The sequence below is a fragment of the Pipistrellus hanaki genome (assembly GCF_964339955.1).
Source record: "Pipistrellus hanaki genome assembly, chromosome: 14".
NCBI lineage: Eukaryota > Metazoa > Chordata > Mammalia > Chiroptera > Vespertilionidae > Pipistrellus > Pipistrellus hanaki.
Window position 1 is genome coordinate 19,175,343 of NC_140516.1, and position 23,481 is coordinate 19,198,823.

At 39.0% G+C, this 23,481-nt stretch overlaps 1 protein-coding gene across 5 annotated transcripts in view; it reads left to right on the forward strand.

Annotated features, from left to right (window-relative positions):
* The window catches only part of CTNNA3 (catenin alpha 3), a 1,202,853-nt gene that overhangs the window by 283,676 nt on the left and 895,696 nt on the right, over positions 1-23,481 (forward strand). The window lies entirely within an intron of this gene.

A 23,481-nucleotide genomic window follows, 5' to 3' on the forward strand; every position in this document is an offset into this window, starting at 1 on the left:
AACAATAAACATAGATAAGCCAATTGCATAGAATGTTACATTGAGAAAGTGAGATATTACCAAAGGCTTGAAGGCAGTGAGAGAATCAGCAGATGGAGATCCAGAACAGAGGCCTGCAGGGACGCCCAGTGTTGAGGTGACAGAAGCTGGGATTGGTGTGGAGGGGGAGGCGAGGAGTAGATGCTGAGGTCAGAGACCCAGTGGGTTAGTCACAAAGGGCTGAACAAGCTTCTAATGATTGCGGCTGGTACATCAGTTTACATGCCATTCATTGTAAGGTTTCAAGCAAAAGAGTGACACGCTGAGACCACGCTGTGTGTCAGACCAAAGGGGAACAAAGGGAGAAGCTGAAAAACAGCTTCCAGACAGCCAAGTGCTCTAGTCTCCCTCAGGCAGGAGCTTGCAGGCTTGCAATTTACATCACCGCTTTTCCACCTCAAATTTCAGTTTGGACCAGGGTGGTGTCTGTAAACACTGTACAGAGAGCCAACTAGATTTGACAGAATGGATGTGACCTGCGGGAGGAAGGGAGGAGTTTTACCTGAGTCTCCAGAAGCACCTGCTGGATAGAGCGCGGGATGCAAGGTGTTATTAGGATGTAATATGTGTAAAGGGAAGAGAAGAAGAGCAAGATTAAGCAGAGGAAGAAGTCTGGACCAGTCAGCAGGGAGTTCTGGAGAGAAGGTTGTTCCTGAGTGCACCTTGTCAGGCAAAAAAGCCAGGCCTATTGCCTCTTTCAATGACCGGAAGGCGTCAAATACTGAAGGAAGTGATAGCTTGGGGCCTGTCTGCTGTCCTCACTCCCCACAGCTGGGCAGGTTCTTCCTGGCAGGGGCATGGGCAGTTCACCTCTGTGTCTGCCACAGATCACTGCGAGGGTCTGTTTTGACTTGGCAACTGGATGGATGAATTTTCATCAGTTATGATGGGAACTTCTGATATTTGAAGCCAGTGTTGAGAAGAAGCCCAGAAACTCAAACTCTATTTTCCAATTGATGTCAAGGATCATTGGCTGCCCACGTCAGACATGTAGCTTCTCAGTGGGGGGCAACATTGGGCAGCACTTAGTGATAAATGCCTGTTTCCTACCTCAGCTGTGGTTCTTTCTACCCATGTGGCCTTAGGAAAGTTATTTCATTGGACGACTTAGTTTTCTCTCCAATAAAATGGGGATAAATCAGAGTATTGTTAAAACTAGTGAGAATAACACATGCAAACATGCTTAGAGCAGTGCCTGGGACTTCATTAGTGCCCAGTAAATCTTAGCTCTCGTTATCATTAGCAGAGATGACTATTTGGAGGCAGATTCTTCTATAATTAAGAAATCAATCCGATTAAAATTACTAAGTTTTATTGACACACTAAATTAAACACATAACATATAATTCCTAATTTTGTTACTTTCATGGTAAAAATATTGCTTTATTTAAATTTAGAATAACCTTTTGTATGCTTTTCCATTGGTTACATGTTTTTATTTTATTATTTTTTAAATTATTTTATATATGTATATATTATTGATTTTTTACAGAGAGGAAGAGAGAGGAATAGAGAGCTAGAAACATCAATGAGAGAGAGACATCGATCAGCTGCCTCCTGCACACCCTCTCTACTGGGGATGTGCCCGAAACCAATGTACATGGGACCGGAATCGAACCCGGGACCTTTCAGTCCACAGGTCGACGCTCTATCCACTGAGCCAAACTGGTTTCGGCTAGTTACATGTTTTTAACAGGTCACTTCATTTCTAATCCAGCATTATTCAATTTCTAATTATTGACATCATTGTGAAAATTTATTAAATTCCCAATCATTAGCATCTATGTGAAAATTTTAGGAACTCTTGTCTAAATAGGGTAGAGTCTTTGATAATACCCCATCATCTTTTTGTTTGCCCTGGGTATTGCGCACTCAGTAAACTTGTCTTCAATAAGAAGATTGAAGACTCCTTGTGGGCAAGACTGTTTCTTACTAATTTTATACCAGTGGTACTACTAGATTGGTAGGTCCCCTGTGAATTAAAATGTATCATTTCTTGATAGCTAGTCATTTAATTATTAGAATCCCTTTAAGATAAGCATTTTTATTTTTATTTTTATTTTTTCACAGAAAATTGAGACTTGCATAGGTTATGTAACTTGCTTAAGTCAAAAGGCTGGTGAGTGATCATAGCTGGCATGTGAATCTCATCTCTCTGATTCCAGAAGATAGTTCTAACTTCTGTGCTCTATTCAGTTCTCATTGATAGCACTTAAGGGGCTTAATTCAAATTCAACACAATTTATGCTAGGATTTTTAGTCTCTATAAACTGTCAAATAAATGATAAATGTAACCAAGTATAACAGATAGGATAACTTGTTAGTGAAAAGGACTTTGAACCTGGGTCATTTAAGTAGAAGTAGTTTATATTTGGGGAGTGGCTAATACAGTGAGGTGAAATTTTCTAGGGTGGACATACAGGCTTGATTGTCATTTCTCACAGTGCTACACAGAATTGTGTCAGGGGATGCTTGCATAAGTGGTCCAGTTTATTATGCAGAGAGGGAGGGAGGGAGGGATGGAGGGAAGAAGATAGATAGATAGACAGATAGATAGATAGATAGATAGGTGGATAGGTGGATAGAAAGATAGATATAGTTGGTTGCAGCTTTAATGGGAGCAGGCACAGGAGTGGTGATGAGCGGAGTCTTCTTTTTCTCAAGCGATGTGGCTGATTCACCTCTCCCGGACAAGGCAGGAGGGAGTCCCACAGATAGTTCCCTGAAATCCTAATACTGTTTCAACAACCTTTGAAGTTAATTCAGTTTCAGTCAAAGCTAGGCATGCCCAACCTAGTGCAGACGCTTGAATTTTGTACATATTTTCATATCCCAGTTATAAATAGCTGCCGAGGCTGTGTGAACTAGATAAAGAAGAATTTATTGAGCATTTAGCCTTTAAAAGTGATTTTGTAAATTAAATGGTTGCTCTTCTCTTTATTTACAGGAAGCGGTATTGGTAAAAGATCCAAAGTAACCTTTGCTCTATCTTGCTTCTGCAAATGTAATGCCTCGAAATAAATTGATGTAGTAAAGACGCGGTTGGGAGGAAGTGCCATTACGTGTTTATGGTGGAAATGTATCAGCGCGCTTACTCAACAGACACCACGGGCAGCTCCGTTTGCTCTTTCATTCTGGCCCACACCTGGTTGTGGAGATGAAACCTGAGATTTATTGGTGGAGGAAATAGAAGTTGAATTAGAATACTTTACAGGTTAAAGTGATTGATTTTTTGGAAAGGCTAATATGAATTACAGGGTGTTCCTTCTGCATTTGTGACTGAGTGAGAGTTGAAAAGTGTTAAATTATAGATTAACAGAATTTCCACAATGCTTTTAAGCAGAAACTTTGCAGTGTAAATTGCTTTGAAACTCCAAATCTATCCAGATATGCTTTCTCCTGTGGGGAAAAAGCAGCTGTTGTAATCATGGTCCACAGAGTTATCCAGATCATCTTGTGAAAAAGAAGATAATGGCAAAGGAGTTTTGTAGTGTTTTCTCATTTTCAAAGAGCTGTCATATTTATTTTCTTACCTTTCTTTTTTATGTATTCACTTACTAGTATGTGTGATCATTCCTATATTTCTTTCTTTCCTTTTTTTTAAATCTTCACCCCAGGATATTTTTTTCATTGATTTTTAGAGAGAGTGGGAGGGGGAGAGACAGAGAGAGAAATATCGATGTCAGAGAGACCTATGGATTGGTTGCCTCCTGTACACACTCTGACCATGGCCAGGGCCAGGAAGGAGCCTGCAACCAAGGTAGGTGCTGCCCTTGGCCAGAATCAAACCTGGGACCCTTCTGTTCGCCGGCCAATGCTCTATCCACTGCACCAAACCAATGAGGTCCCTTTATTTCTTTATTTAGGATTATATCTCCAACACCTACAACAATGCTCTACACATAGTGAGTGCCCTGTGAATATTGGTGAGTAAATGAAGGAAGGAAAGAATAGATACAGAAATGCTACATGTCATTTTGTGATATTGGATCAAAGAGCATTTTCCCCTTACACCTATTTTTTACCTCCTTTCTCCAACTGGCAGTGCATATACTTGTGGTAGGTGGCTCTACTTTACCTAACTTTCAACTGGGACATGAATTTATCGTGAGGTAAGCCACCAAGAACCTATATAAGCTTTTTTCGTGGTAAGAGAGCCCAAAGAAAGAACAATTCTCTTCTCTCAGTTGCTATCTAGCCAGAGTTTAGATGCCCTGCAACTAAGAGTAATAATTTGCAGAGTACAGTCCTTATATTTTAATGTTTTCACCCCAAGGAGAAATGGAACGTGTACTAAACAAATGAGCATTTAGGAACTAAAGAAGTATAGGCATCACTGATGTCTAGGAGCACTTTAACATGCTTTTCAAAAAATGGTTTGGCTTCTAGAAATAGAGCAAAATAATAAAACTAAAAAATAATGAATTAAATATTTTTAAATACATGGACAATCCAACAGGTGAATTAGGAAAATTTGAGGTCAGGAAGATAAGAAGAGAGCTGAAATGCAGACTAGCAAGCCAGCACCAGCATTGTGCTGGGAGAGGTGGGGAATTCCTTTTTCACGATGGCCTGTGGCTTGAATTCTAAAGACCGTGAGGGCAGAGGACAAGGGCTAAATACTGACAATAGGAAAGCCATATGAGAGCCTTTCATAAGGTGAGAATCCTTAAATTTAGCTACCTCTTTGAGTGAACAAGAGATATACCGACAGTAGGAGAACAGTAGGAACACGTGGCTTGCTTAACCTTGACTTGGGTGGCTCAGGAAAAAAGAATAGAAAATATCTTGGAAATTTTCTAACAATAAATTTGCCCTTACCTGGACATTGGGTCAGAATTCATATAATCTATGTGGCCTCTAAAACCCCAGCTTGAACATTTAAAGTTGTTCTGTCTTGGCAAATTCCTCCAAATACCTGCCAGAAGCAAACTCAAATTTTCTCTGCACTTCACACCCATTTCACAAAAAATTCTCATGCAGGTCCAAGGAAAGTAAGTTCTCACAAGACACACAAATAAGCCACCACAGGTGAAACATTGCAGAAAGAACCAACTGCAGAATCAGATCTGCAAACACTATAGATATTGCATATCAATGCTTAATATACATTATTCTTTCTTATTTACTAGTGTATGAAGAGTTTTATAAAGCAATTGAAAGACTGTTGAAATTGATCAGACAGAACTATCTAAAATGAAAAACATAATCGTAAAAAAATTCAGTGATTAGGCAAAATGAGAGATTAGCAGAGAATTAATGATCTGAAAGATATATTTGAAGAAGTTTGTTTCAGTGCACTACAGAGAAACACAATACAAAACATTTAAAAAAAGCAGTTGATACATAAAGATATTGTCACAAGTTTTAAAATATTCTAATATAACATTCAGAGGTGAGAAAAGTATAAAAATGATATTAAGAATTTCCTAGAACTAATTGAAATGACCAGTCTCTATGGTCAAGAAGTCCCCAGATTGTTAATTAAGACATATACAAAGAGCCCTGGCCAGTTTTTCCCAATGGTTGGAGCCTCAACCCTCGGACCAAAGGGTCATGGGTTTGATTACCAACCAAGAGCACGTACCTGAGTTGCCTGGTCAATCCCTAGCTCTCGTGGAGAGGGAACCAATCGAAACCAATCAATGTGTCTCTCATTGCCTATTTCTCTCTCTCTCTCTCCTACCTCTCTTTCCTCCCTCCCTCCCTCCCTCCCTCCCTCTTTCTTTTCCAATCTCTCTAAAAATCAATGGGAAAAAATTGTCTAGTGAGGATTAACAACAGCAATAACAAAATGATATATGAAAGGAAATCCACATGCATATATTGTAGTGAACCTGAAGAACACCAGAGACAAAAATAATATTTTTATAGAGAGAATTTATTCTCAGCAAGATAGCAAAACATCCTCCACACATGAACACATTGAATAAACAACTACACACGAATCAGTTTCTTCTGAGAGAAAACCATAAACTGATTGAGACACTTCTTGACATTGGGTGATTGAGAACATGCCCACATCAAAACAAGTCGGAAAAACCGAGACACATTCTCACCAGAATCTTCACCCGTAGCAGCACCATACAACTGAGAGGCAGTTCCCATCTCCCAGCTTCTCACTGAGGAGCAAAGGTTTGGACTATGTATCTAGTGCCAAACCTGATGTGTGCTTCCAGAGCAATTGTCTCCTAATTTGCCTATTTTGGGGAGCTAATGGGGCCCGGCATTTACTAATCCCTTGGGACCTTAGAGCACAAATGGCAGGATTAAACTGGTTGAAACCTAGCCTAGGAAAGTTTTTAGGGCATATTAAAGAGGACCTCAGAATAGAGCAGTTTTGTTTTTCTTTATTATTATTTATTGACCACCCCATATGCACAGTGGACCGTTTGCCATTTCATTTGATGTATTGAGCTTTGCATGAAACTGAATACCCACCTTTCAAATGTTCATGGAACCTCCATAAAAAAAGGATCAAAGGCAGCAACCAAAAGTAATAAATTCTGCAAAGTAAAAGAGGCAACATATGAATGGCATTAGAAACATGTTTTTCATCTCTTTTTCATCTAAATTTTAAAAATCTGACTTTTCTTTGGTAATTCAAATTATTTTAAAATTTAGTTAATTTCTGCTTTTGTCCTTATTAACTCCTACTTTTTAATTCTAGAAGTTTAATTTTGCTGTTCTTTTTCAATATCTTGAGTACATTTATTTAGTTTATTTTTAATCATTTTGTTTTTCTTCCTGTTTTAAAATAATTTATGCTGTTATTTTCCTCTGGACACCTTAAATTGGAAAGACAATCTTTTTTTTCTTTTTCAAAATTGGCATATATATATATATATATATATATATATATATATATATATATTCAATATATTTGCCCTAGAGTCTCTCTTTAATTCTGTTGGTATAGTCTGAGATGTTTGGTACTTAGTCACTTGAATCAGACTCACTTTTAGTAAGAGTGGAGATTGCTGTTTCTCATTTAGATAGACTCTAAGCAGGGGGTCATGAATCTTTTTTAAGAAATAGGCTTCCCAGGTGATCCTTATGCCTGTTTCTTGTTGAGAACTATTTGTAGACTGTATGGTATTAATAGCTACAGTGTATTTTATATACATATATTTAAAAATATATTTTATTGATTTTTTTTTTTACAGAGAGGAAGGGAGAGAGATAGAGAGCTAGAAACATTGATGAGAGAGAAACATTGACCAGCTGCTTCTTGCACATCCGCTACCGGGTATGTGCCCGCAACCAATGTACATGCCCTTGATCGGAATCGAACCTGGGACCTTTCAGTCCGCAGACCGATGCTCTACCACTGAGCCAAACCAGCTTCGGCTACAGTGTACTTTATAGCATGCATATGATGTCCCTGTAGTCATTGTAGGTCCTTATTAGCAACTAGCATGATCTATACTAATAAAGGGGTAATATACTAATTAGACCAGACGACTTCTGGATGGCCATCCTGACGTCCTTCCTGACAAAGCTGGGCCTGGGCGAGGCTGCCTGCCCATGGTCCCCTGCGGCTGTGGCCAGCCCGGGTGAAGCCAGCCCGGATCCTGGGTGCCTGTGGCCGTCCAGAGGGAGGGGAGCCCAGGTCCCGGGTGCCTTCAGCCAGCCAGAGGAGGGAATCCTGGGTCCCTGGTGCGGGGCCAAGGCAGGGGCAGCTAGGGAAGCAGTTATGGGCTATCAGGCAGGCACACAGGCAGAGGTGGTTAGGGGTGATCAGACAGGCAGACAGGCAGAGGGTTGAGGGGCAATCAGGCAGGTAGGCAGGCTAATAGTTAGAAGCCAGTGATCCAGATTGTGAGAGGCATGTCTGACATCCCTGGAGGGTCCCAGATTGGAAAGGGTACAGGCTGGGCTGAGGGACCCCTCTCCACCCCCCCCCCCCCCCCCGCCCCATGCATGAGTGCACGAATTTTGTGCACCGGGCCTATAGTTGTTAATACTGGGGGGAAGGAATGGAAAGAGATGTAGATGCTCCTTTAGACCAAGAAAGTCGTTTGTCTTCTGGAGCAGAGCTTCTTGTCCTTTGTGGTGGTCGTTGCCCAGCTTATGTAGGAGCCACTCTGGGATGTAATGTTATTACTCTCAGGGGCCTTTTAATCTGAAGGTCATGGGGATCCGTGTATGGAATCCAGGTGTCTGTGAACTTTAGCGGGAAAATACTAGATCTTTATTTCAAAATTCAACCTGAATCTTAGCTTTTTGTTTAATTATTAATATAGGTGATAAACCACAGTACTGATGGCAACAGCTAAGATTTTGTTACCAGTAGCGATTGCAGACATTTTCATACCACATTACTGGTTTGCAAAGTATCATTTATGCTTGTTACTACTATGTTGTTAGGTCCAGTGCTAGACCTTGTTATTTCATGTATTAATATGACAAATTAAAAATATTTTCACAACCATTAATGGAAATGGTTTCCTTTGAATCTGTCTTTTATTTTATACATTAGAATAATTGCTTTGAGAAGAGGGTTTAGTTTTCACCAGACTGCCAGAGGAGTCCAGGACACAATAAAAGTTAAGAACCCCAGTCTAGTTCACTGGTGACTCCAGCCCAGGCCAGTTGCTGAGTCAATTTTCTTCTGAGAGTGGAATATTGGCTTGAATGTTCTACCTTTTATTACTGAGCCGAAAGTATGTTCGATTCCTAAAGACTCTGAATCTAGAGTTGTGTTAGACTTAGGTTTTCTTTTTAAGCATAACCTCCCTCCTCCCCCAAAGTGGAATTTCTCTTGAATTTTACCATCAGTTCTTTCTTTTCTTCCTCCCTTCTTATGTTCTTCCTTACCCTTTATCTCTCGCACTTACCTCCCTCATCGCCTCTTTTCTTAATTTATTATTGAGAAGTTAATATATGTGCACATTTACAAATTTATATGATCCAATGATATCTAGTAATTTTGGGGAAATAAAATTATAAGCAACATCTGCCAACTCAGAAAATCTCTTCACAAAAGTAGAAGAGAAAGAAAAGTTTTATTTTCAAGTCAGCATTAAACCAGAATGTGATTTGAATCACAGGCAATCTGCTAAAGAGGTACTGTAGCAGATATAGAAAGAAATATCACTTTTTACATTGCTAAGCAGATAAAACCAACACACATTCTCAAGATAAACAGTAAACAAGTAAAAAAAAGAGGACGCGACATTACCTTTTGAATACATAGTTCACTCTAAATTTACTTGGTAATTGGAATGACAGTCTGTGTAGTTAGTGCCTTTATTCCTAGGAAATTAACGTACTCTATCTTAATGACAGAAGTAGGTTTGCAGCTTGGAGCCAGGTATCCAGGGAAGTTAGGCTTAGATCCTCCCATGGAAACTGTGAGATAGAAGCACTATCTTCCTTGATGATTACATTTTGTTTTATTTTATTTTCATATATATATATATATTATTGATTTCAGAGAGAAAGGGAGAGGGAAAGAGAGAGAGAGAAATTTTGATGATGAAAGAGAATCATTGATTGGCTGCTTCCTTCACGCCCCTTACTGGGGACTGAGCCTACAACCCAAGCATGTGTCCTTGACCGGAATTGAACCTGGGACACTTCAGTCCGCAGGCTGATGCTCTATCCACTGAGCCAAACCAGCTAGGGCTGATGATTATATTTTAAAGAAATGGTGCCCAGATTCTTGAGGATGACATTCATGGGTGGAAAAGCTGGTAAGAAGCTCCTTTGGCTTTTAAAAATATTTACATGCATTTCAAAGGCACAGAGAAAAAAATTGTAACAAATTTCCAAAAAATAAGCGATGGAAGGAAAGGGTGAGGGCATCCTTTTTCCCTTTTTGCCCTAGATACCTGTTTTTCCAGATTTAGCTTTATTTCCCCCCAGAAACAGGTACTTTTAATTGATTCTTTGTATATTATTTCAGAGGCTGGTCTGTATATACTGAAGGATAAATTCCTAGCATAGTACCTGTTCTATAAATGGTTGTTGAATCAGAAACATCTTGGGCTGTATTCTCAAGACTCTTATAATCTAGCAAGAAGCAATGAGGGAAGGCCTATGGAGAGGGAACTGAGGTGAGTCTTGAAGTATGGGAAGAACTGTGATAGGACATTTAATGGCTTTCCAGTTATATAAAGGGGTTTTATAAACTTCGATGCCTGAACAAACATAAAGATTTGCCCTTGGGTGGGTACATGGGGACTCTTTAAAAAGATGATTTACCACCCAGAGAGTCCTTATCTTTATATAGGGACTGGCAGGAAACCTCCACACAGGAACACACCATTAAGGCTGAATAACAGAACGAAATTGAAGTTAATCATACTTGGGACTATCATGTCAGTTTGATTAATCCATAAATCAGTGCAAGAGCTTATAAATTCAGCTTTCTTATTGGTTGCATTTTTTAATAGCACTTATCAGGGGAAAAAGTACTTCCTTTTAACAAAAGCTTGTTTCCTTCTTAGGCAAATCCATTCCTCAGTTCATATTTTTCTCTTTTATTCTAGAGAGAGAGCTAATATTGTTCCTTCTCTGCAGTAATGAAATTGGAATTCCCTGCTGATGCTCCTAAATACTGTCCTGTACTATCTACAGCAGGAGAATGGCAGACAGTCTGGCTTGAAAACCGAATTTGGAGGAACCACACTGAATGTCAAGCTCAGAAACATGAACTTTATTAAGGGAGAAATATTTGATTAGGGAAAGGAGAAAATCAAATAGATGCTGTAGGAAGATTAATCAGTCATGATGTGCAGATTATTTTGCAGGTTTAGATGGATAGAGAGAAGAACCAAAGATTTCAGTATTATTTCCAGTAAGAGGTAATAAGGACTAAAAGTAGGGTAGTTGAAGTGAAAAGGAAAGAGACAGATATAAATAAGGAAGAATTGCCCTAGCTGGTTTGGCTCAGTGGATAGAGCATTGGCCTGCAGATTGAAAGGTCCCAGGTTCGATTCCAGTCAAGGGCACATGCCCAGGTTGTGGGCTCGATCCTCAGTAGGGGGCGTGCAGGAGGCAGCCGATCAATAATTCTCTCTCATTATTGATGTTTCTATCTCTCTCTCCCTCTTCCTTCCTCTCTGAAATCAATAAAATTATATTTATAAAAATCAAAATAAAAAAGGAAGGATTAACAGTTGTAGTGATTATGAAGGGTGAGAAATGGCTTAGACATCAAATGGACCGATGCTTGGGTTAACATAAAAAACATTAAAACCTCTAAAGAAATTTGGTGAGTCTATTTGACCCAAACTGTCGACAATTGCCAGGAAAGCAGAATCTCAAGGTATAGAGATACTGCTCCGGAGAATGGAGGTTTTTACCCTTGTTTTATACATTACAATCAAAGGAGGAATGTAAATGGGTTACATGAAATCCACTGGTGATAGATTAGGGAGGCAGGAGAAAGCAAAGAGAAGAAATCTACAGGATTGGAGAAAAAATTAAAAGATGGGCACACACCCCTTTTACTTAGGTGGGTGCAGGCTAGTTAGCAGTTAACAATGAACATGATAACAGTAACAGTGACGGCATTTGTGTTCTCTGTCTTGGAGCCCTGGTGCATTGGTTGTGGTCTGAGGGGTCTGAAAAAAGGGAAGTTATAAGTTACCCTGACATTCCAATGACATGCTATCATACATGCATAAGACAAAGACTGAGGACAGGCTTAGTTAAGATAAAGACTGACTTTTGTCAGGGAAGACTCTAGCCTAGGACATGACTACTTGCTGTACACTTTTAGTTAAAAAGTTTTAATTTGGGACCATCCTTTGTGGTTACTTTAAGTCTCTAGATTTTGCAAGGCAGCCACACAGGCCCTCCCTGAGCTAGTCAGGCCAGCATGTGGTCCCTTTTCATCTGGGCTGAGAAGAGTGGTAGTGTCATACCGTCAGTAGGAAAACAGACTGACTTGGAGAAGGACACTATATACAAAGCAAGGGAAACAGCCATAAAGAAATTACTATAAGCTTCTGAGCATTCAGATATGTTTTTGGGATTTTATGAGGGGAAATAATTTGAACACAAATATATATAATTGTGAAGTGAAATAAGCAGTTTACTGTTAATATAACTATTCCTTAAAGAACATTAGTTAACATCCCAAGTCCAGAAGGCTCTCTGGCTGCTAGCTTTTTTTAAATAGAGATATCTATGGTTCCTTCTGATAGCTGAAGATATGATAAGGATGATCACAAAATCTATGGAAGGTTATATTTACCATGGAAAGGTATCAATTATGGCCACTTTGTCTCTGTCCCATGGAGCAGATTTATATCTAGCATAGTCAATCTGTTGGACAAAGCACTGTGTTAAAAGTGGGTTGGTGCTTATTTGAGAAATGTCCTAAGAATAAGCTGAAATTAAGAAAAGTGAAGTATCCTATGAGTTATTCATCTAGTTCTTACATTTAAAACATTTCGTGAAATATTTATTGGTGTTTAGTCATGTGAGTTTCAGCTTTAATTTGGAGGAATTTGTTTTTTGCTCTAATCAAAGTATGGAAGGAGGAACATTTTAGAGTTCTTTTTAAAAATATGTTTTTATTGATTTTAGAGAGAGAGTGAGAGAGACAAAGAAACATCCATGAGACAGAAACATCATTGATAAGCTGCCTCTTGTATGACCCCTTAGGAAATTGAGCCCGCAACCCGGGCATGTGCTCTGAGCGGGAATCGAACTAGTAACCTCTTGGTGCATAGGCCGATACTCAGCCGCAGCCACAGTCACGCCAGTTAGAGTTCTTTAAAGCACAGTTTGATAAAATTTGGTCAGCGCCATGCCTTGCTCCTTAGATGTTGATTACTGCTCTTTTATGGAGAACCTTGTTCAGTGGCCCTGCTGTTCCCAGAGTTTGGCACCTGTAGCTTTTGTTAGTGGCTGGAGTTCACTGCCAAGCTCGAGATTCAGGGTTGCCTAATTCCAACCATGGAGCCATCATGTCTGTGCTTTGTTCTTTTCATTTTAGTATTTACAGTAGATTTGGAAAAGCATGAGAGGCGGTGGGTGATTATATTTTGAAACCTTACTAAACGTTATGCTTGAATTAGAATTTCAAAGTATGTTTTCTAATAATAGTTAAAAAGAAAAACAAAAAAAAAAACAAAACAAAAAAAACAAACCCACAATGTTTTAAAATCTTAAACAGAAACTTTGGTTGAACATACTATTGATTGTGAAGAAAATATTGCCAGTGTATGAGGTTTTTATAATAAGTATGCTCAGTGGTTGAAAGGAATGGCAAAAACGTCTCATATGCATTCTTCTACAAACCTGGGGCTTTCTTCCTGGGCATACAGTCTGCTGAGAGCCCCATCGTTGGAAGGGCCTGGTGTTGCTTTTGTTATCTGAAGTAGCTGTTTGGTTTCATTATCTGGAGTAGCTCTCTTGGAATTCTGAATACATGTTAAACAAGGGGCCCTGCATTTCCATTTTGCGTGGAGCCCTCACCTCCCATAGCTGGTCCTGCCTAAATCCTTTGGCTACTTTCCTATTTTCTTGCACTCTGCTTAGTGTCCATCACCTTATCTCAGCTCACTTTTAACGTGTGGAATCCAAGATAAAATTGCAATTAAAAAAAATAAAAACTGCTACTTTAGGTTGATGACTGACATCTAAGTGGTTTGGCCTAAGAGCACATTGTACGTTCACAAAACCCTAGCTTTGTTAGCCATACATGACCACTTGAAGTTAAATGAATAATAGAGCAGGCAGGTTCCAAAAGAGCCAAGACCAGAAGCCCCAGAGAAAAGGAAAAAAATGAAAAGCAATCAACAGACATGAGGTGACTGCCAACGCGCACTCTGACTCTTCTCCAGGCCTGCTATTAGCCAATCAAACAGCATATGTCACTTCCGGCAGATGGAAGAGCCGCCCGAGCAAATGTATACGGCACAGATGCCTGGATCTGCCGTGCAGCTGTGCGAGGTTATAGTTGCTAAGCTGCCTGCCAGAAGCCATGAGTTTTGAAGAGGGGTAGTTGCATTGTGGGAGGTAGGTTAATCTTACTTGTTTCCCAGGGAAACCATGCTGTCTCTAACAGTCACAGTGGCTTCTTCAGTGCCTAGAATGGGTCTGGCCATATTTTTCTTCTCACACTTCTGTCTTCATCGTCTGACTGTTGGGCTAGTGTATGAGGTCAGCCTTACAGAGAGGGAGGAAGGCCAGGGGCCATGTGGGAATGATAGTGATGGATGAGTCAGTGTAATAAACAGATAAAGCCATCAGGTGAGTGACCCCAGAGACAGAGAGCATCGGTTGAGGTCCATTAACCTCTTGATGAGAATAGATGAGACACATCATACTGACGGCAGGGATAATAGACTGTTTTATTTGACATTTTCTAATATTAAAGAATTTTTAAGTCTGTGTATTCCTACTTCAAATATAGAGCTTAAAATATTGTAATTAGGTATGGTGTGCAAGGTGTTTATGTGACAGTTGTCATTGAATAGGTGGATGAAAAATGTCTACATGACCCTGTTTTGGGCTTAGGTAGATGAATGAGGAAAGGGCAACACACTGAGCATTAGCTACCTGGTACGTGACCTGTGGGCATCTGTGGGATCATGAAAGCAGTGGAGGCTTGAGCTGAGGAAGGCAGGAGGAGTTTGATTGTCGGTAGACCCGCATTCAATGGCCCTCATCACGAATGGATTTGGAGAAGCGATAGCCTTACCTCTAGCAAACAGCTAAGGATTTAGCAGAGAGCCTCCTTGGAACCACCGATTTTGAGAGAATCGTGTTCAGTGCTGACTCGGTGCTGTACTATCCGCAGACACTGCCTCTGGTGGAATTTTGTGCTTTTTGCGGGGAGCATAAAAATGCTTTACCTTTTAAAAAAAGTACCCCTAAATTGTGATGTTGGATGCTCTACTCTTTTCATCAATGGAAAGAATTCCCCATTTCCTTTATTGATGTTGTTGTTGATCTTCACTGAGAATATTTTTTCCCATTGATTTTTAGAGAGAGTGGAAGATATGGAGGGATGGGGTGGGGGGGGGAGAGAGAGAGAGAGAGAGAGAGAAAGAGAGAAGAGAAGAGAAGAGAAGAGAGAAGAAGAGAAGAGAAGAGAAGAGAGAAGAGAAGAGAAGAGAAGAGAAGAGAGAAGAGAAGAGAAGAGAAGAGAAGAGAAGAGAAGAGAAGAGAAGAGAAGAGAAGAGAAGGAGAGGGGAGGGGAGGGGAGGGGAGGGGAGGGGAGGGAAGGGGAGAGAAGAGATCTGAGAGAGACACATGGATTGGTTGACTCCCTCATGCATCCCTTACAGGGTTGGAATTGAACCTGCAACCCAGGTATGTGCCCTGGATGGGAATAAAACCCTTGAACCTTGGCTCACAAGCCAACACTTAACCACTTAGCAACACCATCCAGGGCTCCCGTTTCCTTTTGATTAATGTAGATCCTTTTTGATATATTTGTTAAGCTGGCAGCCAGTAGCCATGAAAGTTTCACACTCTTCCCAACCCCAATACCTGCCAGCTCTTCAAATAAGGAAAGAGCAGGCATGGCTGCATTGAAGTTAAATTGAAAACCCTTGAAATCTAATCATTTCTCATCCAGAATACAGAGAAGCAACCCTGTTCACTTTTTACCTAAATTAAACCTGATACTTCCCTCCCATTAGCTGTACCCCTGCTAGTTTCTCTGGATAAGGCATTCCTCCCAAGCTCTAATCTTGGCCTTCATGTTCAATTACATTTTCCTCTGTATGCAAGGATAAGGGACAAAGAGTCCTCACCACAGTTTTGCTTGGCAGTCATAAGGGAAAACTAGTGTTTTATGGCACCCTGATTAGAAAAGTCTGGAGTCCAGTGATGAAATTTTCCTTCATGGCATTATGTATTGATTAATTTAAGGTATATAGTTTATGCTCTTTAATTGCATATCACACTGCATAAGATCAATATCTAATTGAAAAACTGTGTTATGTAGGTGCATTCTTTTAACATTAATTTTACTTTTAATATTGTTCTGCACCCACTTACCAAAGCTATGAAACTACTGTAACTTTCAGAAAGGTATGTGTTAGGCATCTATCTCTATATATAAAAGCCTAAGCGACAATTGCAACTGAACCAAACGGATTGAATAGGCTGTGTGGGGTGACCAGGCTAGCAGGGGGTGACCAGGCCATCATGGGGGGAGGGGTGGCAGTTAGGGGTGATTAGGCAGGCTGGCAAGTGAGCAGTTAGGAGCCAGTGGTCCCAGATTGTGAGAGAGATGTCTGCCAGTTTAGGCCGAATCCCACCTAAACTGGCAATTGGATATCCCCCCCTGAGGGGTCCAAGATTGGAGAAGGTGCAGGCTGGGTTGTTGAGGAGATCCCCACCCCCTCATGCATGAATTTCGTGCACCAGGCTGCTAGTAAAATTATAAAAACCAGTTGCCTTTTAAAATATAAAATGATAAAAGCTGGATTTTGGAGGCTGAATTTTAAAGTACTTTTGTAATGATTCCTGTACCACCTAAAAGTTCTGCTGAATCATGAAGCACAGCATCGCGTTGATTTCACTATTGCCAACGTGCATGGCCGGAGAGCGTTATGAAACTACTGCTGCTTCTTCACTTTCTCTACTATTTCTCTCTATTCCTCTCATTCCCTTCCTCAACTTCCCTCCCATCCTTCCCCTTCCCGCTTTACCTTCTTTGTATCTCTTCCACTTCCTTTTTCCTCTCCTCCTCCTTCTCCTTGTCTTTTACATGTTCTTGTTCCATAATAAAATGAAAAATCTAAATCAGTTGGGTTAAGCACAAAGGGAAAAAGCAAGGCCCTTGGTAAAAAACCCCAAAAGATCAGCCGAAACTGGTTTGGCTCAGTGGTAGAGCGTCGGTCTGCGGATTGAAAGGTCCCAGGTTCGATTCCGGTCAAGGGCATGTACCTTGGTTGTGGGCACATCCCCATTAGGGGGCGTGCAAGAGGCAGCTGATCGATGATTCTCTCTCATCGATGTTTCTAACTCTCTATCCCTCTCTCTTCCTTTCTGAAAAAAAATCAATACCCCCCCCAAAAAAAAACACCCCCAAAAACCCAAAAGATCAAATAATAGCAGAAGGAGTGATCTTGGTTTAACATTTTCCTGAACAATTTTTGAGGATGTCATGATAGTTGTTTCTACAGGTGTTCTTAATTTTGAAAGAAGATTGCGCCAGAGACTGACCTTTCCAATTACACATCTGTCATGAACAGCACCAGCAATACCCTAAAATGAAAAGAGGAGAAGGATTTAAAGTGGAGCATAATGGATTAAACCGTGGAAAAGTGAATGTTGTCTTTGATGGTCTTTCCCATCATTCCTTTCAGAATTCTTTTTTTCTCAGGGCATCTGATCCATCCCTTTCCCCCCACTGATTTCCAGTATCTGCATCCTGGTCACTCAAGACTGGCTTCCTACCCTTCCACATAGTGATTCACATTCTCTGGAGCCGCCTCTCTCTCTTTTAATTCATTCCCAGCTGGTCATCGGGGGAAGAACCTGATAAAGAAAGGTCTTAATGACAAACAGCATTAAATTCTATCCTACCCCAGGACTTTCTCCAAAGATACTCACCTGTTTAGGAAAATAGTGCTTTTAATCTCAATCAATCAACATTTGATTAAGAGGCTGTCATAAAAAAAAAAAATCTCATGTTATGAAAAAAAAAGAAAAAGAAAGAAAAGCAGTTTCCAAAGCTGTGATGTTTAATATAATAGCCAGTTGTCTCATGTAGCTATTTGAATTTAAGATTAAATGAATCATAATTAAGTAAATTTAAAAATTCAGTTCCTCAGTTATATTAGCCACACTTTTATTTAATAGTTACACAAAGCTAGTATTGGCCATAGTAGATACAGAACATTTTCATCATCAGAAAATTGTTTTGGACAGTACCCTAGAGCAATGGTCGGCAAACTGCAGCTCTCAAGCCACATGTGGCTCTTTGTCCCCTTAAGTTTTTAGCAAAGGCCAGCTTAGGAGCACCCTAATTAAGTTAATAACAATGTACCTACCTATATAGTTTAAGTTTAAAAAATTTGGCTCTCACCCCCCAAAAAATTTCAATCATTGTACTGTTGATATTTGGCTCTGTTGACTAATGAGTTTGCCGACCACTGCACTAGAGTATACTGCCAACACAATTTTATCCCACGTTCTTAACAAGACTGTAGTCTTTATAAAGAATCTAAAATGATTATTTTTTGGCACTTACAGGTAAATACATTCTAAATACAGATTTTCAAACACAATGACTAGAGCAAAATTATTTTTTTTTTCTTTAACCCCAGTTAACTAGAAAATTGCTTAGAAACATTTGAGTTAACTTATTTCTAACTATGCATCCCACTCCAGGAAAAGAGCAGATTCTTAATCCTTTTCATGCCAAGAATATCTTTGTTGGTTGTAACTTCAAAATATCCAGAATGTCATCTCTACAATCTTTGAATAGTAACAGAGGGAGGGAGGGAGACAGAAAAATCACCCAAGGGTGCTGTCATTAAGAAATAGTCACCACCTAGCAGTCATCGTTTTTCAGTCGCAACTGTGTGAGTTTTACAGTTACTAGGCATGACTGTGCTGCATTAGCTACTCTTTTCTTCTGTGTTATACCATCTGTAATTCCTATGAATCCAGGGCAGTACTTAACCTGCTATTTCTCCCAAAGGATATAATTATAGACGGACATAAAGGTAGAATCACATAAAAATAGAACACAAATGGGATTGCTTATTTTTTCCATTTGTCCTATTTGTATCTCTTCTTCTCTTTGCCAATGAGTTGTTTTCTGGGAGAATTCCACAGGCATACGTGCTGACATTAACCTGGGAAATGGCAGGCTCTAGTCAAATGTTTCTTTAAATGTTGCAGATTTATATTCAATTAGATTTACAATCAGTAAAATGCATGGAGATAGAAGGCAGGACATACATGATATTACTTACTGAGAGAATTATGAATATGAGAGTGTGTGCTTTATTTTTGTGATGTTATTGTATATAAAATTATATTTTCTCTAAATGCATTGTAGAATTCATTCATTTTAGGATTTTTTTTTTAAACACGGTTTACAAACGAACCATGAGCAGAGATAAAACAAACATGTAAACAGATAATAACAATGATTTAACTTGCTCCTTAATTCAACTATATTGCCTTAGTTAGCAATGTTCTTCTGGTAAGAAGATATATTGAGATTCATTCAATATTATATTTAATATTACAACAAAAATCACCATCCTCTTGGAAATGTTTATGTTACAATTCTTTTAAACAGAGGTTTTGAAATTAGAAGAATTCTTAAAAGTTTATTTTATTTTTTATATAATCAGATAAAAACAATTCATGGTGTGGTGCTATGCATAGATCAAGTCACTGAACTCTGATGGAAGTATGCCCAAGAGAAGAGGGTACTACCTCTGATGAAATAGATGGATACTTTTATTGGTGTCCTGGTATAACCACTATCATAATATTCAGTGGGTACTTAGATGTTCTATACCTATTATTTAGAAAAAAAAAATTTTAAGGGAAGCTTAATATCTAATTTATTTTATAAGCATATTGAATGTGTTTCTATGATATTTTCTATTTGTCTATTATATTAATACATGACAGAATGTGAGTTATATAGATTTTGACAATATAGCTGAATATGTAGTTAACTTTTTGTGAAAATCACACTAATTAACCAAAGTAGTATAAATAATGTATTGATCGTCTGGTTAATTTACAGTTTATCACTCACATTTTTTCCTCTTTTATATTTTTTATACCTAAAGCTTCTAGTCTTTAGTTTAAGTGGAAATGCATTAAAATAAGGGAAATACTAGCTGAAGGAAAGCCTGTGAGTTCTCTCAGTAGCATTTTCTGTTCGTAATCTGAGGAGAAATTTTGTTCCATTTTTTATCACTCACTCTGAAGATTGATAATGCAGTTGTTTGAGAAACTCTTTTATGCTATGTGGTTATTATTTTTGCTGCTCTCAACTTGAGGTGTAGCATGTATTTTTTTTTGAAGAATGTTGGTACTTGATTATAATTATAGCTACATCTCTTTTGATAGGCAATTTCACTTTGGAGAATAGGTGTAAGATTTTTTGTGTTTTGAATGTAAATCGGATCAATCTCATCATAGAATATAAAGTGGGTGAGTGATGAGTAGGATTTATTACATCATGTTTATTAAAACACAGAAAACTATTTCCAACCATATTGATTTTCTGCTTCAGCTTGTTTAAGATTTATTTTTTAAACTTCTTACTACATGTTCCGGTCAGGCATGGCCAAAGGCTTGTTCAGATCTGAAGTATTTTACATCATAACTAGATGCCTGATGCATGAAATTCGTGCAAGAGTAGGCCTTTCTTTCCCTGACCGCCGGCACCTGCTCCCCTCTGGCACCCGGGACCCAGGCTTCCCTTATAGAGGGAGGCCTCGCCCACCTGCTGTAGCCTGCTGGTTGGTGGCCCGGGCCTCCCTCTTTGGGGTCATCTTGGAGCCCCCCCCGATTGAATGCCCTGCTGGCTGATGACCTCGGCCTCCCACTGCATTGCGATCATGGGGCAATGGCCGGGCCCCACACCAATCGCATGGCACCTGCCTTGGCTGGGCTGGCATCAGAGGTGTCAAAGTGTGGTCTCAGATGGTTGTCCAGATGGTTGTCCGGAAGGTCGTCTGGACGGTTGTTCTGCCGTCCAATCTAATTAGCATATTACACTTTTATTATTATAGATAGAAAAAAAAATTACTCTTACATTATTTACAAGAATGAAATGTATCAAGTTTTCATGTCAATTAGTGAGAAAGAGTTTAAATTTGCTATGTTGGGTTTCATTATTACAAATATGTTTAGTTAATATGTGTCTTTTTAAAAATAAAGACACATGACTTCAAAGTCCCAGGGCTCTCTCTTTTAGTGGAGCTTTGAAATCAGAAAACCTCAGTGTGAATCTGGGCTCTCCATTCACATTGAGAAAGTGGATTTAAACTGCACAGGCCTTTATTTCATCCCTTGTAGGGTGGGAAATATAAAACCTGTATCTGTCATATAAGATTTTATTAATGTATCTTTATAACACATTTTAATATCTGGTAGGGTCCGCCCCACCTCAGTTTCCTGGTAGTAGCATTTTTACCTTTATACGTGTTACCATCTTATTCCTCATAAACAGAGCCACAGTGTATATGAAGGAAGGTACACTTCCTAAAACAGAATACTACAAATACCGCACGGATGTGTATCAGATAGGCAGGCATTCAGCCCACAAATATTTATTAATCATCAAGGACACAAAGATCTCTTTCATCATAACTCATGTCGATTAAAATAACCCTTACATTATATGTTCTTTCCTGAAAGATAGGCTTTAGGCTGCAATGAAAAAGAAACACCCCAGTAAGAGATTTAATGCATTTTAAGTCATCCCCTGTATTTGGGTTGGTGATCACACTCTCAGTCCATGATCATAAACAACTTTGACATTTAAAAATACTTGTCAGTGTGCTAATGATTTTACAACTTAATCGTTATTCTTTTGTGGGTTCTGATTTTCGTATATTTCTATTCTATAGATAAATGCAATATATTATATATTCTCATTCTGCTTGCACAGACCTCTTTCCCACCTTTCAGGCAAGGTTTCCTGTTAAAATTTTGATGAGTGTTTTAACTATTTTAGGAGTACAGTGCACCTTTTCCCATTGGCTTGTTTTCAGCTAAGTTGCACATAGTTACACCTCTGATGCCTATTCAAGTAGACCTGATAGGATCTGAATAAGATTACCTCCAAATTTTCAACTCCATGTTTTGTGGAAATTTAAAGTTTTCCCTGAGAATCCTATGAATTCCCTAGAGCTTACATCTGCTTTGTCTTTATCTTAACTCTTCGTCCAGTTGTCCAGAGTCATCCCTGGTTAACCTATGCTTAATTCCAGTATTTTTTATTTATATCACACATCTATATTGTAGTTATATGTTTATGTAACTACTTGGTTAATATTCATTGTGAGCCCCATGAGGAGCATAGGAAGTGCTCTCCATTCCAAGTGCTCTCAATTCTTGGCACTTAGTAGACTCTGAAGAGGGAATCAAAATTTAAGGAAGGAATAATTGAAGAGGACTTGTGACTTGAGATCAGAGCACAAAAGGAGAACTCAGCCTTGAAAAGAAAGGGGTGGGGGTGGAAGGGAGAGGGAGAGATCATCCTTGAAAATGAATAGGAAGAGAAAAAATGCATGGGAAAGCATGTCAAGATAGAAGTGGAGAGGTTTACCAGGTGGTCTCATTTTAGTTTTCCCAGTGTAGTAGAAAGTGTGTGGATGGAGTTATATAAAATTGGATTAGTACCCTAAATCTTCTCTTTTAACAGGAGTATTAGACAAGTTACATAATGTTGCTCACTATAGTTTTCAATTTATAAATTAATTATTATGGTTTATACTTATTTAATAAGACAATGAAAGCAGTATTGGGTAATATTTATAACATGGAACTGAAAATAGACATATCTGGACAAAATCTTGCTTCTGCTACTTACTAGCTAAGTGATCTTCTGGAAGTTTCTTAAAGTCTTCAATCCTGAGAAATAATATGAAGAAAAATGAGGAATCAAATTTATTAACTGAAGAATTTACAAGATATGCCAAAAGAGATAAAAGTATAGAAGATAATAGCATAGATTAGTTTGTTTATATCTGTGAGCAGGGATTCAAATGCAGGTTAACTGCTCTCAGGAGTCACACTTAGTTTCTTAATCCTTAAACTACACTGCTTCCTAAAATACAGCAATCAAGTAGAAGACAATGAAGTTAGAACTCTTACTTTTTTGAGAAATATTTTTCTGTCAGCAAAGTGCTAGCGAGGTAAGTGTATATTGGGTAGAACCTAGGAAAAAGGGAAAATAATATTCTGTGTTCAGTACAGTAGGATCTTGATTAATGCCATGAAAACACACTAAAAGAATGTTTTAGCACTTCCTATACTAATTCATAATGATAGTTTTTTAAAATGAGCTTTGTTTTATGAAACACTTATTGAGATAGGATTGACATGAAAAAAGCTGGACATATTAATGTATACAAGTAGATGATTTGGGGGATACTTATAACTTCTGAAACCAACACCACTATTTATGCCTAAAACATATCCATCATCTCTCAAAGTTTCCCCGCACATCATCATCATCATCATCATCATCATCATCATCATCATCATCATCGTGGTCAGAACACTTAAGACCTATCCTCTTGGAAAATTTTAAGTATATAATACAGTGTTGCTAGCTAGAGGTACTAAGCTGTACATATCTCTGCTCTTCCCTATCCTAAAATTATTCAGCTGTTCCAGTCCTCTCAATGGTATGGGTGAGAAGAGATGGAAGTGGGCTTTTTGGGCAGCATCCCACAAGTCTGGGGAAGAGGAGTGCTCCCTTTTCCCTAACTTTCTACCACGGGGAAATGACTGGCCACCGCAGTCTCTTTT